This window comes from Takifugu rubripes, chromosome 20 (assembly GCF_901000725.2).
Source record: "Takifugu rubripes chromosome 20, fTakRub1.2, whole genome shotgun sequence".
Classification (NCBI taxonomy): domain Eukaryota; kingdom Metazoa; phylum Chordata; class Actinopteri; order Tetraodontiformes; family Tetraodontidae; genus Takifugu; species Takifugu rubripes.
The window spans coordinates 16,022,692-16,037,622 of record NC_042304.1 but is presented as its reverse complement, the minus strand read 5'-3'; the positions used below and the strand labels follow the sequence as shown (position 1 = coordinate 16,037,622).

The 14,931-nt window shown below is 43.7% G+C and overlaps 2 long non-coding RNA genes across 2 annotated transcripts in view; both read right to left on the bottom strand.

Moving 5' to 3' along the window:
• The window catches only part of LOC115247302 (uncharacterized), a 95,981-nt gene extending 92,010 nt beyond the window's left edge, over window positions 1–3,971 (bottom strand). The window contains exon 1 of the long non-coding RNA XR_003886354.1: window positions 3,663–3,971. This is a non-coding gene — a long non-coding RNA (uncharacterized lncRNA). The remainder of the gene's footprint in view (window positions 1–3,662) is intronic.
• Window positions 3,972–5,735: 1,764 nt separating this feature from the next.
• LOC115247293 (uncharacterized) lies at window positions 5,736–8,750 on the bottom strand. The gene is made up of 3 exons (XR_003886346.1): window positions 8,623–8,750; window positions 5,955–6,129; window positions 5,736–5,853 (listed from the first exon to the last, which is right to left on the bottom strand). It is a non-coding gene; the product is annotated as an uncharacterized lncRNA (long non-coding RNA).
• Window positions 8,751–14,931: the final 6,181 nt, after the last annotated feature.

The following is a 14,931-nucleotide window of genomic DNA, read 5'->3' as shown; positions in this document are numbered from 1 at the left end:
TCCTCCATCAGCTCTGCCAACTTCGGCTAAATCAGGACCTCCAAACTGGATAAGAGGCTGTTTATTTTCCTTAAATCTCGACGCCTTTAGGCTACATCTGAAGACCCTACATGTGATAGAGAAACGGAAAAGAAATAAACCCTTGAAAATATCCTTAAGAAGTTCCTACCAGCTTTTAATGGCTTTTAGTAACAAGCGAGTGCCGCTCTCACTAAGATAATCAGCACATATAAAACACCCAATTAAAAAAACAGTGTGGGCGGTGAAAAAGCACAGTCAGAAACTGATCCAAAATGTCCCCACATCAGTGCCAAATCCTCACTTATAACCTAATTACTAATGTTTATGTCCGGAGAAGCTGCTCAAATTCAGAAGTCAGCGTTCGCGCACATTCTGCCCACGCATAGGTGAAGGGGCGCCGCAGCAGCTTAAAGTTCTACTTTGTTTTGATGGAACCAAGCAGTTACATTACATTTCCATCTCAGAAACCTTCATAAAACTCATCAGCCAACAGTTTGGCTTTTAGTGCAGCACGCATCGGTCAAAAAACCGTCTCAGTCAGTTGAAAGGATTCATTAGAAATGAAGCCAGGCACCATTACATGTCAGTTAAATGCAAGTTTGAGGATAAAAACCCACCAGAGCCGTAGACTGTTGGACCTCTGATTCTCAAAGCTCTTAAGTGGCAGCAGGAGTCACCACTCAGTCAAAACAGGGACATCTTTTTATTTTAAAGGGGAATGCATTGTGTGAGAGCCTGCTGATAGGACATCATTCCTTCAGAATACGAACCATGTCTTTACCGTAGCAGCCGTCTGGAGCACATCCCAGTTTGCCCTTTTGCCCAACCTACTTATGCAAGCCAAAGATAGGGAGGAAAGTATTTTGTGTCTGTTTCCATCCCAATTGCTTATGATAGCAGGAGCACCAGGGTCTCCATTGGGACCAAGAAATGCTCATTTGAAAAATCACCCAGATGTTCACGGAGGTTGCCAACCTCAATTTTTGATGCAGTAGCTCATTTTGTGGGTCTTCCTCAGGAGGCGCAGCCCAACCTCACCGGCAGCCTACGCACAGTAGCCAGCCAATTATCCACCCCTCTTCCTGCACCTGCCCACTGCTGCCCTGCGTGTGGGTCTGCCATCCTACTCCGAGCCAGGGAGCAATCAAAGCTGATAACCTTATACAGCTCATCTTGGAGAAAAGTTTTAGGCTCTTCTCTTCATGAAGAGTTTTAGGCTTTAGTACATACTGAAGTGGACAGAACACCAGCCTCCATGTTGTTCAGAAACAGGGCAGATCAGCCAAATTGATGTCACACACACACACACACACACACACACACACACGCACACACACACACACACACAATTTCAAGACTAATAGGTTGTCTGTATTCATTATCTTGTATTTTTACATATTTTTGAACACATTCAATAACACATTTTAAAACTTTGATTTTTTTTGTAGACTTGAGTGACATCAAGTTTGTGCTTCTCTTGATAATACCATTTTTCCCTCTCTGCATTTACGTTTGTTAAAACTGAAGCGGTGCTTCAGAAAGCACATTGACTGGTCCCGAATTTTAAAAAGCAAAGACTGATCAGTGATTCGGCCCAATACAACCCCCACCCCCCCTCCACCATTTCAGCCTTCCATTGCTACAAATCTCTATTTTGTTCAGACCTCTGGAATAAAATAATCTGCACTGCTTTCTCCCCGACTGCTGCTAATGGACTGTGTAATGCGGTGGATGCCGCCTGGCTTGCAGTTCCATTACGGGGCATCTGCTCATGAGATGGCGAAATCTTGAAGCAAAGCAGATCAGAGGTGTTGAAAACAAAACTCAGCCTCCACATTTCTTTTCCAAGCCACAATAATCCAGTGCTTAATGGCGACTGCTGCCATGGAGCCCCATCCGCACGACACGGAGACGGAGAGGTAAGAGGAGGAACTGTGAGGAGTGTTCAGGGATAAAGTGACAGCGGACAGATGACGTGAAAATGGCCCCTACGTGATATAAACACGGAAGATAACATTTAACATTCTGATAACGGATGAATACAAGGACCAGAAATCTGCAACCAGTCTCCATCTTTTTGCGTCAGCCTCCGCTGCGACATCCCAGAAACACTCTGTGGTGAATGTCAGCGGTAAGCAGAGCAGACCAGAGAATAAGTGTAAGCTGCCAGAGTTCACGGTCGTATTCTGCATCAGTACACAGGATGAGGGGATATACAGCAGCTTACAGCAGGGGATTATATTTACATATCTCAGAAATCTTCACACAACTCATCAGCCAACAGTTTTCATTAGAAATGGAGCCAGACACTTTCAAGTTTCTGTTGAATGCAAGTTTGAGGATTAAAAAAGCTTTAGACTACTGCGAAATCTGGACCTCAGAATTTCAAAGCTCTTAAGTGGAAGCGGGAGTCACCACACAGTCTAAACAGTCCTGACTAAAAAAAAATATATATATCAAAGTTTGTGACTGCAATATAAAAGGGAAATGCAGGATATAAGAGGAGACAACAGTAATCACATAATTCCTCAGATCATGATTTGTGTATTGTAGCAGCAGTCTCGTGCACAGTGCCACAGCTATGGAGAAACACGTTTAGCGTCCAATTGCTTCTGATAGCAGCAGGTTCTGTTCCGATACAATATTTTGGCTCGTGATAAACACAAAACAACAAATCCGCAACCAGCCGCCATCTTTGTACCTCAGCGTCGTGGCCGGCCCGCGCTGGGTTCTCGTGCCAGCTCCATAGTGAGTTCTGCCAGTTTTCCATTAAAACACAGCTCAGACGACCATTGAAAATACCAGGAAATGAGACCAAATCATGAAGCAGACAAGGCTCCGCCCCTCTGACAGTAAACTCAAGCAGCAACACAAGACGCATCAGCCTATTCTGGCAGTTCACTTCACCAACAGGCACAAACGTGCACAGCATGCTTATTAATACCACTGAGGCTGTGAGCGCATTAGTGGACTCCCATTCAAACAGTTATTGTTTAATTCATCTGGATAATAATCCACCCAAAACATGGCTGCAGTCACTAATATTAGTGTGTATCAAGCAGGTGTTCTCTGCTCACTGTGACGCCTCAAATTACATTAATCACCTGACAATAAGCTGTAACAGCAGTTTTAATGAGAAGAAGAAGAGCTGATCTAATTGGCCATGACTGATCAGCTGTGAAACACCTTCTAATTATTTATTCCTCCTACTTCATCACCATGCCTGCATGAATTCCCCACCCTCATCAGTATTAAATAAAGCACACAGGGAGTTCACCCTTTCTGCTCCCATCAAACATATATGGCAGCCTTTTTTTGTTTGTTTGGGTGGTTGAAGGGTTTTTCTGTATTATCTTTTTTTCTTTTTTTTTTCTTTTTTTTTTAAGAAAATACTCCTAAATTCTGGTTCAATTCCTTCCAAAAATAAGCGGTGACAGATCGTGATCCAACACGAATAAACAAATTTCATCTCACTCCAACTTTATATCGCGATCAAGAGCGTTTTCAACAGAAAACCCGGAGCAAGCAAGAGCAGCAAAGAAAGCCCCCTTTCAGCAGGAGGGGGGGCGTGGATGCGCACCGTGCGTAACGCGCACCGTGCGTAACGCAGCCTCCACAGCGGACAGGAGACGAGCACTCACCTGACACCCGCGGTCACCTGGACGCCCCGCTCTCACGTGCACCTCCTTCGTTCCTTCTCTCCTCTCTCATTAAGGCAGCAGTCCCACGGGCGCACGCTTCCTTGTGCGCGTCCACGTGTTGCGACGTGAATCCACACGGGCTGAACTCGCCCCGCTTGTATCTCCAAATTGAAAGTCCAACACACCTGGAACACTCAGTCAAACCGGAAACACCTGAGCTGTGGCCTTGAAATAGCGAGTTCGGGCGCGTTTTCGCTGTCACGTGTTCAATTATAATTGTATTTCCGATATATATTTTGATGGTGGAATGACTGCAAATACCCACTTTTTCAAATCAACAAATGTTTGCATAAAGTTAGCAACAAGGAAAATACGCTGTAAAACTTGGGATTCAAGGATAAACAGAAGCAATTTTCAATAACAAAGCTAATCCAGGATTTAAGAACAAGTGCCAAATAAATCTAGCCGAGACACCTGAGCCGTTAAAAACCGTTGAGGAGAAACAGAACTGGCAGCAGATCAGGGTGGGATCTTCCTAGGAAATCATTCTTTTTATTCAATAAAACATGAATTAATTTAATATTAGAGAAATAAATCATTCAACCATCGCGCCGTGCCACAACAGAACTGGAGACGAACTAATTAATGTGCGATTCTGGTGGGTCAGACTGAGATGTGACACCATGGAATCTTGTCACACCCAGCAAACTCGTTACACAGAACAATCTCAAGTCACAGATGGATGCTGGTCATTCCGGGTCCATATTTATCAAATGATGATGAATCTGCCATTTTATCTTGACAGTAAAAATGCATAATGACTAGCAATGTATTGCTGAGCTCCAACATAATTCATCAACTGCCAAAACTCTCAGACACGGGCGAATCACTTGCAAGAAATACTGTTTATTAAAATGCGGACTTCTGCCAGTGAAATGGTCCTTAAAAGACAGATCTGTCCACATCTAAATTGCAAATACACTTTTAAGGGGAAAGTAATGGTCACCTGTTCTGATTCCGGGCTGTTTCACAGCCAGTTTGTCATCCAGTGTCTTGACAGGACAAGGATACCACCTCAGGAAGAGCCGGGCAAAAGTGAACGCAGTTTTACCTGCCTGCTGATTTAGATGCATTTTAGACTGAAAAAGAAGTCCTTGGAAGTCTATTCAGAACCTGCATAATGTGACAGTTTTGTACAAACCATTTTCCCTCCATGACAGTAGACGGTTACAGATTCTTTTTTGTAATATAAGACACATGGGTTGTACATTCTTATTAGTTTTCTGGCACAGTGAAGAGCTTGTCACCATCTCCAAACAGTATGAATAGATGCGGTTTGTCATCTAAGCCGGAGCCGTTTCTCAGGGGGATTTTCCCATTTATAAAAAAAAAAGAATCATTCCGTGTGTTCGTCTCTCCTCCGTTCACGCCTGTTCTCTGCCCTGCTCTTTCTTTTCCTCTAAGAACCCGCGTGTCATGACATACGGGCACTCCCTCATTATTCCTATCTTGATATCTGCCATTGTTAATGAGTGGAGGGAATTGAGCTGCAGAGTTTGAGCATTTGGATTAATGTGGGCGCAGCAGTGGCCAAGTTTGGGAATAGTCCTCGCTCTCTCAGTTCATTACTGTGGATATATGACATTTTAAGGCTGCGAGACGCTGGGCTAATGATGCACTCTGGTAAACACTGGAGACTGCCAGCCTGCACCTGAGAATGTTCCTCTAATAGCAAGGATATCAACACGGTGACAGGTCTGCTTCCTCTGCACCAATGCTGCTGCTGCGTTCTTCTTCTATGTTTTCCTTCATCCAGCTCATGTCCTTCAGTCAGACGATCGATCAGTGATTCCAGAGGCAGGAACAGCGGCGCTGTATAAAAATACAAGAGGATTAGGACATTCCTTTGAATGACATCTCACTTGGACTGGGACAGAAATGAGTGGCCCACTCCTGACGTCCAATGTCAGTTTTTTCTGCTCCACCTCACCGATAGTCACTAATATAACATGAAATACTAACAATAGCAATACTCCTAAATGACCAAAACACAGAAAAGTATCTGGTTGGACTTGGGGATTATTTTATTGATGCAAAGAGCCGACACATCAGACCGTAGATGTGATGGTACCGTAGATGCATATGGCAGGAACAGGCAAGATCGACCCTCTCATGTGGAAGACTCGCGTGGCTGTGGCATCGGGAAAGTAAAACATGCAAAACACGTGAATTATAAGTAACAAAAAGTCTGTTTGTTGTTTTGACATTGACATTACAGTCTTTTTCATTTACCTCTTGTAGGATTAATGGCCTGAGTCCCACTGCCTTCAGGGTGCCTTAAAATGGGCAACGTGAGATTTGTCCAACAGCAATGATCGCCACAAAAGGCCTGACAGCAACTTTTCTTTCGCTGCCTTTTTTGCCAGAGTGCAAATGATGGTCATATTTCAGCTTTATGGAGTCCAGCCTGAATGGTGTGACAGCAACACAGAATCAGCATAAAACACCTTTGGGTAGCAACCCCAACAGCTCTTTGGGGGATAATATATGCCATCCGAGCAGGAGTAGTATTTATCAAGGCTGAAATCGACCATGTCAACAGCCCAGCCCAGCATAGCCGACACCACAGCCCACTTCATTTCCAGCTGACCTATTTCCAGCCCGTCTTTACTTGAGCAGGAGACAAATTATCTTTTGATTTGAAATGGACCATTTCCTTAAATACCTGTATTCCTAATGAGTCCAGCCTGCCCTGCCCCTCCCTCATTTTTGCTCTTTGCTTGTCTTGCTATTAGTGTCCAGGGAGCTAGCAGCAAACTGCCTGGCTGCCTGAGTGATTAACTAAAGCTTGGAGCTGACAAGCTACCCCCCCCTCAGAAGAAGGAGGGGAATAATGTGGTTCCGTGTTTAGCAAGGTGGAGAGGATGTCAGAAAATACTGGATGAGTAAGAAATGGAGCAAAGGATGGGGGGAGGGGGCAGAAATGATAGAGAGGGGAACAAATAGAGTGAATGTCGAATAAGAGGAGAAAGCAAGTGAGAAAAAGTGGAAAGTTGGGGAGAAGTAAGGATGAAAGTATGGGACACACGGCTGAGGATGTGGAGACTGAACGGGGTAAAAAAGCTTCCTCACAAAGATGGGATGGGTGATGAAAGGCTCCAGCTGTGAAGTAATGGATGATGGGGGATCATTTAGGAAGAGAAAATATGAAAGCAGGGAAGGCATGGGGAGAGAAGCGCTGCACAAGACGGCTGAGGAAGGTCCCCCGTGAGAGAACAGTTAGGTCTATGCTGTGTTGGGGGCTCAAGCAAAACTAATGATTTCACCAGCGGAGAATAGACCTTCTGAGACTGGTTTATCTCTAATGGATGGTGCATCGGGGCGTGCAGGTGTTTCAGATCACCTTTAGAGGAGTTCTCCCCCAAGTGTCGCTATGTATAGCACTCCCGTTAGCATCAGATCCCTCGGAATCACAACATTATTCTCATTAGCTTTGTTTGTCTTAGCAACTTCAAGGCTGTTAAGGATCAGACTGACAGCTCCTTGTTGAGGTCCGTGAAGCTCTGACGAGCGTTTGCAGCCTTTCTTTGGATGTGCAGTTCAGAGCATAAACATCAGGTTCATTAGCATTAGCAACACAACGAGACAGGTGATTCTCTCCACCGGGCCAAAGCAGCGGAGTCCCCCAGGACTTCTTAACTGACATCGGCAATCAAGAGGCAGCAATTAAAATTTTTATTCAGAACGTGCTTGAGCTTGGCAGGCTTTGCCATTTTGTCTTTGTAACATTGATGACATGCTTCACGTTCCGCCAAACTGACTCGTTGCACGTTATTTATTAGCGGCTCACTTTTCTCTACAGCTGAGCCTGTTTTCAATCATTTATATGGAATAAATGAATAAAGGAAGTGACTGGTCAAGGAGGCTGAATGCTACTGTGCCAGCATTTTCTCCTTCAATTACTATGCATTAGCTGCAAACGGGGCATATATCACACGTTTTTCCCCGTCTGTATATGAAGCATGGAGAAATCCTCCAGTTTGGATGGCAGTCACTATTAGAAAATCCAGACGGAACAGATAAGGTTCAAAATTGGAGAAGAGTGGCACATTATTTTTCTATTCCATGTGAAATTACTGTGGCAGCATTTTCCCTGTAGAAACTGCTTGGCTCTGTATTTTGTCACCTTATTAGTGTCTTCCTGTCTCACTGCTGCTGCAGGTACTTTCCATATACTCTATATGACAATCTGACAAGCGGTGGAAAGCCACCGGGCATTTTTAGGTGAGCCTGTCATTGAGAAGCAATGGGACCTCTGTTGAAAAATAATAAAGTCTCCGGTCAATGCAGCCTTCAGGCCGTTAGCTTCATTCTGGTGTTAACTTGCCTGGTTATTCTAATTTGCTGTTAAGGAACTCCAGATGTATAAAACAACTCCACCAAATGTTCTTTGAGTTCTTCTTGGGGAAATAAGTCAGATTTCTCTTTCTACCCTCCATGAAAAAAGTGGTCTAATCACCAAAAAACAGTAGCAAGTGCTGTCGTGCTGCAGCCTGAGTTGACCATTAAGGAAATTCTAGTATGTTCAGTCCTAAAATAATCAGATTTGCTATGTCACAAAACCCCCGTGTAAATGATCGGCACCTCCATGTGTCTTTGCTCACCCCAGGTGAGGTGAAGATCTATGGATGACATTTAGCTTGAGAGGAATCCAGCTGAGGGAGCTTTCACATCAGGAAGAACTCACAGTGGCTTCCAAGAGTTCGTCGTTAGCAAATAATTAAGAGAAGTTGCTGGAATTGCAACCGGAGAGGTGAAAGCAGATGAGCGATGTTAAGAAAAGTTCATTTTTCCTGCTGGACCACTGCAAAAATATGCCAAAGTAACATTTCGGAACATGACCCGCATCAAAAGGTCTTAAAAGGAAATTGACAGACAGCAGCATGGAAATGTACGTTACCACTCATTAAGGAATATCAGATGTTCTGTACATGCCAACATCTCCACCGAGCTGGGGCAGGAAGGAGCACACTTCATCAATTCAGGACCATGATCACATCTACACATCCGCTGCTACGCCAAGCTAGAATGACGTGCATGCCCCCGCACAGCACAGCCAATTATTTCCCTATCCAAGCCGGCTGCTGTACTGAGTCACACAGTGACACATTCAGCAACAGCGTTTGAAGAATATTTTCCTTTGACACACACACACACACACACACACACACACACACACACACACAAAAAGGCTTTAGAATGGTCGCGCTTCAATCACATGTGCACTGATTTTTATTTTTCCAGAATGAGTATTTGTCCTAACTTCCTGGTTGTTTCTGGGTTCACACATAAAAATCCAACCTGAACATCTGAATCACCGTTTCTCTTCATATGCAAAACAGTGACTCGCAGAAATCCTGGGGAAATATCTCAGCACCTCCAGAGGATCTTCACCGCTTTCCATGGTAAACAATTTAAACGGCTGCCTGAGGGGATGAAGCAGACAGGAAGCTGTCACCGCGGCGCTGCGCTTGTTCCCCGGCACATTCAAAGACCTGCTAAATGTGCCTGACGTGATGAGAAGGATAACAACTTCCCAAAAAGTGATGATCATATTGTGTAGAACCTCTTTTCCCACTTTTGCTTGAGGGCAATACAGGAAGATCTGTTTTTCTGTCCTCTTCTGCCTCTCGAGTCTTTACAAATACCAACAAAGACAGAGAACATTTGATTGAAATTTAATCAAGTGGGGTTGAATCAGGATACCTTTGAAGTGAATTCTTTCTCTTTTTTGCTGGTGTGAGACCTCTGGCGCGTATCATGCATGAAAAGAAACGCGTCCTCACTCTTCAGTCTGAAAGTTCGCCTCAGCTGGATCTGGGATTTTAACCCGAGTTTGGGAAAGAGCTCTGAATAACAGCCGGCGTTGCACCAAATCCTTCAGGGTCCTGCTGAAAAAATCCTAACGAGAAATTTCATCATTCAGGATGACAACGACCTGAAGCACACCTCTGCAACAACAAAGTCATGGCTTCATAAAAACAAGATCAAGAAGATGGAAAGGAACTTTCTCTAGCTGACCTGAAGAGGTTTGTGTGGGAGAAACACTGGTGAAGAAGTAAAGAACTTTCCCCAAAAGATGATTGAAACAAATGAAAACTCAAAGGTGCTGCAATAAAGCTTTAGTTACTCATTTCATAATGACATGCTTAGCATCTGTTGCCAGTGATGGTTGTAGCCTTGATGGAAGAGCACCAACACAAACATTAATCGATCATATTGGTTGATATGTCGAAGGTGTAGAAATGTTTGTGTCTGACAGGACCAGAATTGAAATAGGTCTCTTTAAAGTGAAATCCTCCCCACAGCGATGGATTTTTAGAAGCTCCACTAGTGTGTGAGGACACATTAGGTGCTTTCAGTGGGATTGTTAATGTGTGCCTCCTGGGCCGAGCATTGTCATCAGTGAGAGCCGGCTCAGACACATTCATTTGCATACTGTCACGAGACTTCATCGGGAAGTGTGCCGCAGATCTGCCGTGAGCTTTCACCGCCGTATTAGCATAACTGCAATTTTCCCGAACCGCCACTTATTCTTTGGCCGAATGGTAATCCCAGTTGAACAAACCAAAATAATCTGTCCACGCTGAGATGAGCTCGGACCTGGAGAAAAGACTTCATGAGGAAATCAACTAAATCTGGTCAAATTCTGTGCGATTTACAGACCAATATGTTAGCTCGTGCTGCTGGTGCCGCCGCTGCTTTTGTGGAGCAGGATATAGGGGAATACAAATCCACCGGCGGCTTTAGCGCCTACTTACTGCTGCATCCATATTTCCGGATGCTTCCGCCAGTCTTTCTTGCAGGCTGTTGCTAATTGCTTTGAGCTGTGTTTAGTTGGTTCCATTAGACTTAGGCTTTTATAAGATGCAATTTTTAAATCAATCATTATTACAAAACAAATTTCAGAGTGCTGCCTTCCAGGAATATCATGTAATGAAGTTTTGGTCACACAGACCAAAAAAGTCCAATATTAGCTTGAGTTGGGAGTTGCCCCTATGGGGCACCCTTGTATGGGGGGCACTACAGTGAACTCAGTCCAGCTGGGGTGAGAACATTCCGGCAACAGTGGTGTCATCATACTGGGCTCTGTGACACTTTATATGGCTGTAGGGACAAACAAGGACTCCATTTCTACTGAATCGGAGGGTGATAACAACCGAAACAGTGTTCTTGTCCAACAGATAATTGCGATCATTTGATCAGGACACCTGTAGATTAAACCTGACACCAGAGATTTTCAGTCCCCATCTCAATTAGTCTTTCAACAATTATTACAAGTCATATAAGTTTTCATTTGAAATCCATGATGCTTTTGAAGAGATTTCTTTATTCCGCCCGTTATTGTGGCTCTGTAGCTACAATGTGCTTGAAAAGCTTATGCTGAGTTATTATCATTAACAGAATTTAAAGATTTATGTGACCTTTGCTTTAAATGCTTTGCTTTAAATGTTGTCTGTTCCTGCGATCACCCTGTGGTGAATATAAAAAACCTTTCAGAAGTAGTGCAGAACCTCAATAACTAAAGCCCTTAGAGCTGAGACTTTTGAGGGCTTTGTTCAAGGGTGAAACAGCAAGGTCGCTCTGGAGAGCAGGCTCACAAAGGTGAACATGTTATTCATCGTGATGATGGCAACTGGGAACGCGACTTCACAGTCAAACTTTGAAGTTTCTATGCAAACAATGGCCTCAAAATACCTGATAATTTTTTAAGCCTTTTTTTTATAAGATGAAGCGATGGTTCTTCTTCTGTGGATCCACAGGTACACGTTTATCATCAGTCAAAAACTATTTCAATTAATTCACGGGCAACACAAAAGGATTTTCACTGAGGAAAAAAACCAACAAAGAATTCTCCTTCTTTTGCTTTTGTGGGAGGGAGGGAGAATGTGGCTACTGTGAAGCAAATTTATTTTAGAAAACCTTGGTTAGATTCATGTGTGATCATGTTTTGACTGCTCTTTCAGTCGCTCTCCGCGTCCCAGAACCACCAGCAGATGCTAATGTGGACGAGGAAGATCAGTTAATCCGTAGCTCTGTCGTTCAAAGTGGGTCCAAATCCTTGGCCCCAGCGCTGCGGGAAGGATAGTGCAAAGAAAAATAAATTAAAATCAAATCTTTTTCTGGATCAGAGCTGCTGAGGTGGTCGGGGTTGAATGTCTGTTTATACTCCGATGAAGCGGTTCTCTTTTTTTCACTTGGACTTTGCTATTGTTATAATAATCTTGGATGTTTTTCTTAACCTTGCTTGTTTAAAAGGTGTTTTGTATGCGTTTTTTTATCTGAGGTTTTTAGAGCTTACTGCTACATTGAGCGAACACTTTTTCTGCTTTTTTCACCAGAAAAATAAAATTACCCAGTAATAATTATTTTTTCAGACAGAAATTATGATAAGAATGAGATTCTGCTGCATGTTAGGATTATCGGGATGATCATCAAGCTTAAGGGTCTGAATTTATATTGTCTACAGGATCTACTTTTCCTTGAGGGCGACACAAAGGAAATGCTGGCGTATGAATAAAACATGCTCACAGTTTCAAAGCACATTCATGCGGAGCCAAATTCCAGAACAGCGCTCCGGTCCCCCCATCTCAGGAATATAAACTATGATACCATCTGAATGTGTGTCTTATCAAAATCTATTTCAAATACATATCGTAGATCCTCAATCTCATTTCGTTCTGTTATGTTTCACCACATCTGCAATAGATCCAATAACCAGGTGCGATATGAAAGGTGTCACTCTTGGCAAAGAACAGGCAGAGGCTTATCAGGTCCCTATGAAAAGTCCTGCGTTCCGTTTGTGCTTTCCGTCTATGATTTGAGTAGCACGCTTCAGATAGTACACAGAGCTGCTGGGGTTGACACGCTCTACTGGAATTCCAAACAGAATGTGACCAGCAGCTTTAAAAAGTCAGACCTGTGGTTACTAGTGTAAACATCCTATTTTATAACTTAGATGTCATCATTATCACTATGACTATTTTGATGTGCAAGTTAAACTGTTCATTGAGCACAATTAATGATTGAGTTGAATTGATGAGCAAAATAACTTGTTACTGACTAAGTCCTTCGATTGATCACTTTACCCCTTTTGAGGTCACAGGTCGGGTGATGCAGCCTATGCTAGCTGCATATGTGTGAAGCCAGGGTCGCCCTCAGTCGCTGGCTTATTGCAACCCAGGTCCCTACAGTTATCCCAGTCCCCTATAGTCAGCCCAGGTCCCTACAGTTATCCCAGTCCCCTATAGTCAGCCCAGGTCCCTACAGTTATCCCAGTCCCCTATAGTCAGCCCAGGTCCCTACTAGGGACAAGACAGAGCATTTAATGACAACCAATTTGTTTCCTTTTTAAGAAAATGTAACATTTATTTATAGACATGGCATGCAAATTAATAGCTTTTAGATGTTATGGTACGCTAGCTCCACCTTGCAATGTACACACACCACGATGTTTTAGTTAAGTTTTAATTTAAAATGCTCCCAAACCATCGACATCTTGTGTCTCTTCCTATTACCATGTTCTCTTTGCTCATATTGGTTCCCGGAATATGCCATGCTGTACAGCAACACTTCTACATGCGTTATTAACGGCACACTTTTGTCTTCTTCCGCTTTGCATGGTATGTGTGTCACACTAAAAAGAATCCTCGATCATTTCTTCGAGTTACATAAATTACTCGAGGAATCGTTGCAGCCCTAGTCTCTACAGTAATGCCAGGTCCCTCTCACTTATCCCAGGTCCCTACAGTTACCCCACTCCCCTACAGTCAGCCCAGGTCCCTACAGTAGGCCTGGTCCCCTACAGTCAGCCCAGGTCCCTACAGTAAGCCTGGTCCCCTACAGTCAGCCCAGGTCCCTACAGTAGGCCTGGTCCCCTACAGTCAACCCAGGTCCCTCCAGTAAGCCTGGTCCCCTAAAGTCAGCCCAGTCACCTACAGTCAACCAGGTCTCTAAAATTATTCCAGGTCCCTTAATTACCCCAGTCCCCTCCAGTCAGCCTAGGTTCCTAACAGTTATTGCAGGTCCCTCAATCAGCCCAGTCACCTGCAGTCAGTCCAGGTCACTACAATTACCCCAGTCACCCGAGGTCCCTACAGTCACCCGAGGTCCCTACAATCTGCCCAGTCCCTTAAAGTCAGCCCAGGTCCCTTCAGCTCCTGTTTATTTAGTAACTACTAAGCAGCAACAATCTTGTACCACCAATAATCATTATTAGTCTTCAGCTGACAGACAAAAAGAAAGTTCAGGATTTGTTTGGGAGGGGTGGATCATATAAACTCGTCCACAGACCATTTACAGCCAAGATATTGCAGTCTCCCTCGACACGTATCACACACCAAGCGTGTAAAGCACATATAAAACATCACTGCTATAATTCACCCGGAGAAAAGATGAAGACACCCCGTTATTAACTGTTTTGTCACACGGTCTCATTAGAACGTTCTGTTCTGAATTGTTCTAAATGTCTGTGTAGCATCAAGTTTATTCATAACGTTTTGCCCACATTTATAATAATTTAGTGAACTTTATGAACCCAACAACACCTCTGAAAGAAGTATTCAGTGGGTGCTCTTCAAGTACTCGAGTCCATCTACCTAAAACAGTCAGTACCGATTCTTAATGGCGTAAGTGTAACAGACATATGGGAGTGTCAGGAGAACATCCACATAGACAACAGGAGAACGTGCACTATTGTGCCCATTAAGCCTAGAACCTTCTGCTCTTAGTCACCAGACTTAGTCACCAGATGTAACCTCCCCACCTGGGTCACAGTCAACTGTTACGTTGACCTGAAAATGGCTCACAATGTCCTTTAAATGCAAGAGATTAAACAATTATGATGCCCAAGTTTCATCAAAATATTTCAAAGCAAATATGCAACAGCACTTGAGATAATGAATTTAGTAACCCCACAGTGAAGGCACCATCTTTATACTTCAGCACAGCTGCACACGGCCAAAATCTAAGTGGTTTTGACATGTAATTCTCAGCTTTGCCATCATTTTGGTATTGCACTTCATTTTCTCATATCACAACTAATTAGATAAAGCAAACAGGGCTCCCGGAGACAACATTTTCCAGTTGGAATGACCAAAAAAAGTCATTTATCACCTCTTGAGCTCCCTGAGGGGATCAGAGTGACAAGACAATAAAAAAATTGACAGGGTGTCTTTTTGTGGATCCTGGGCCTCAGAATGAGGAGGTT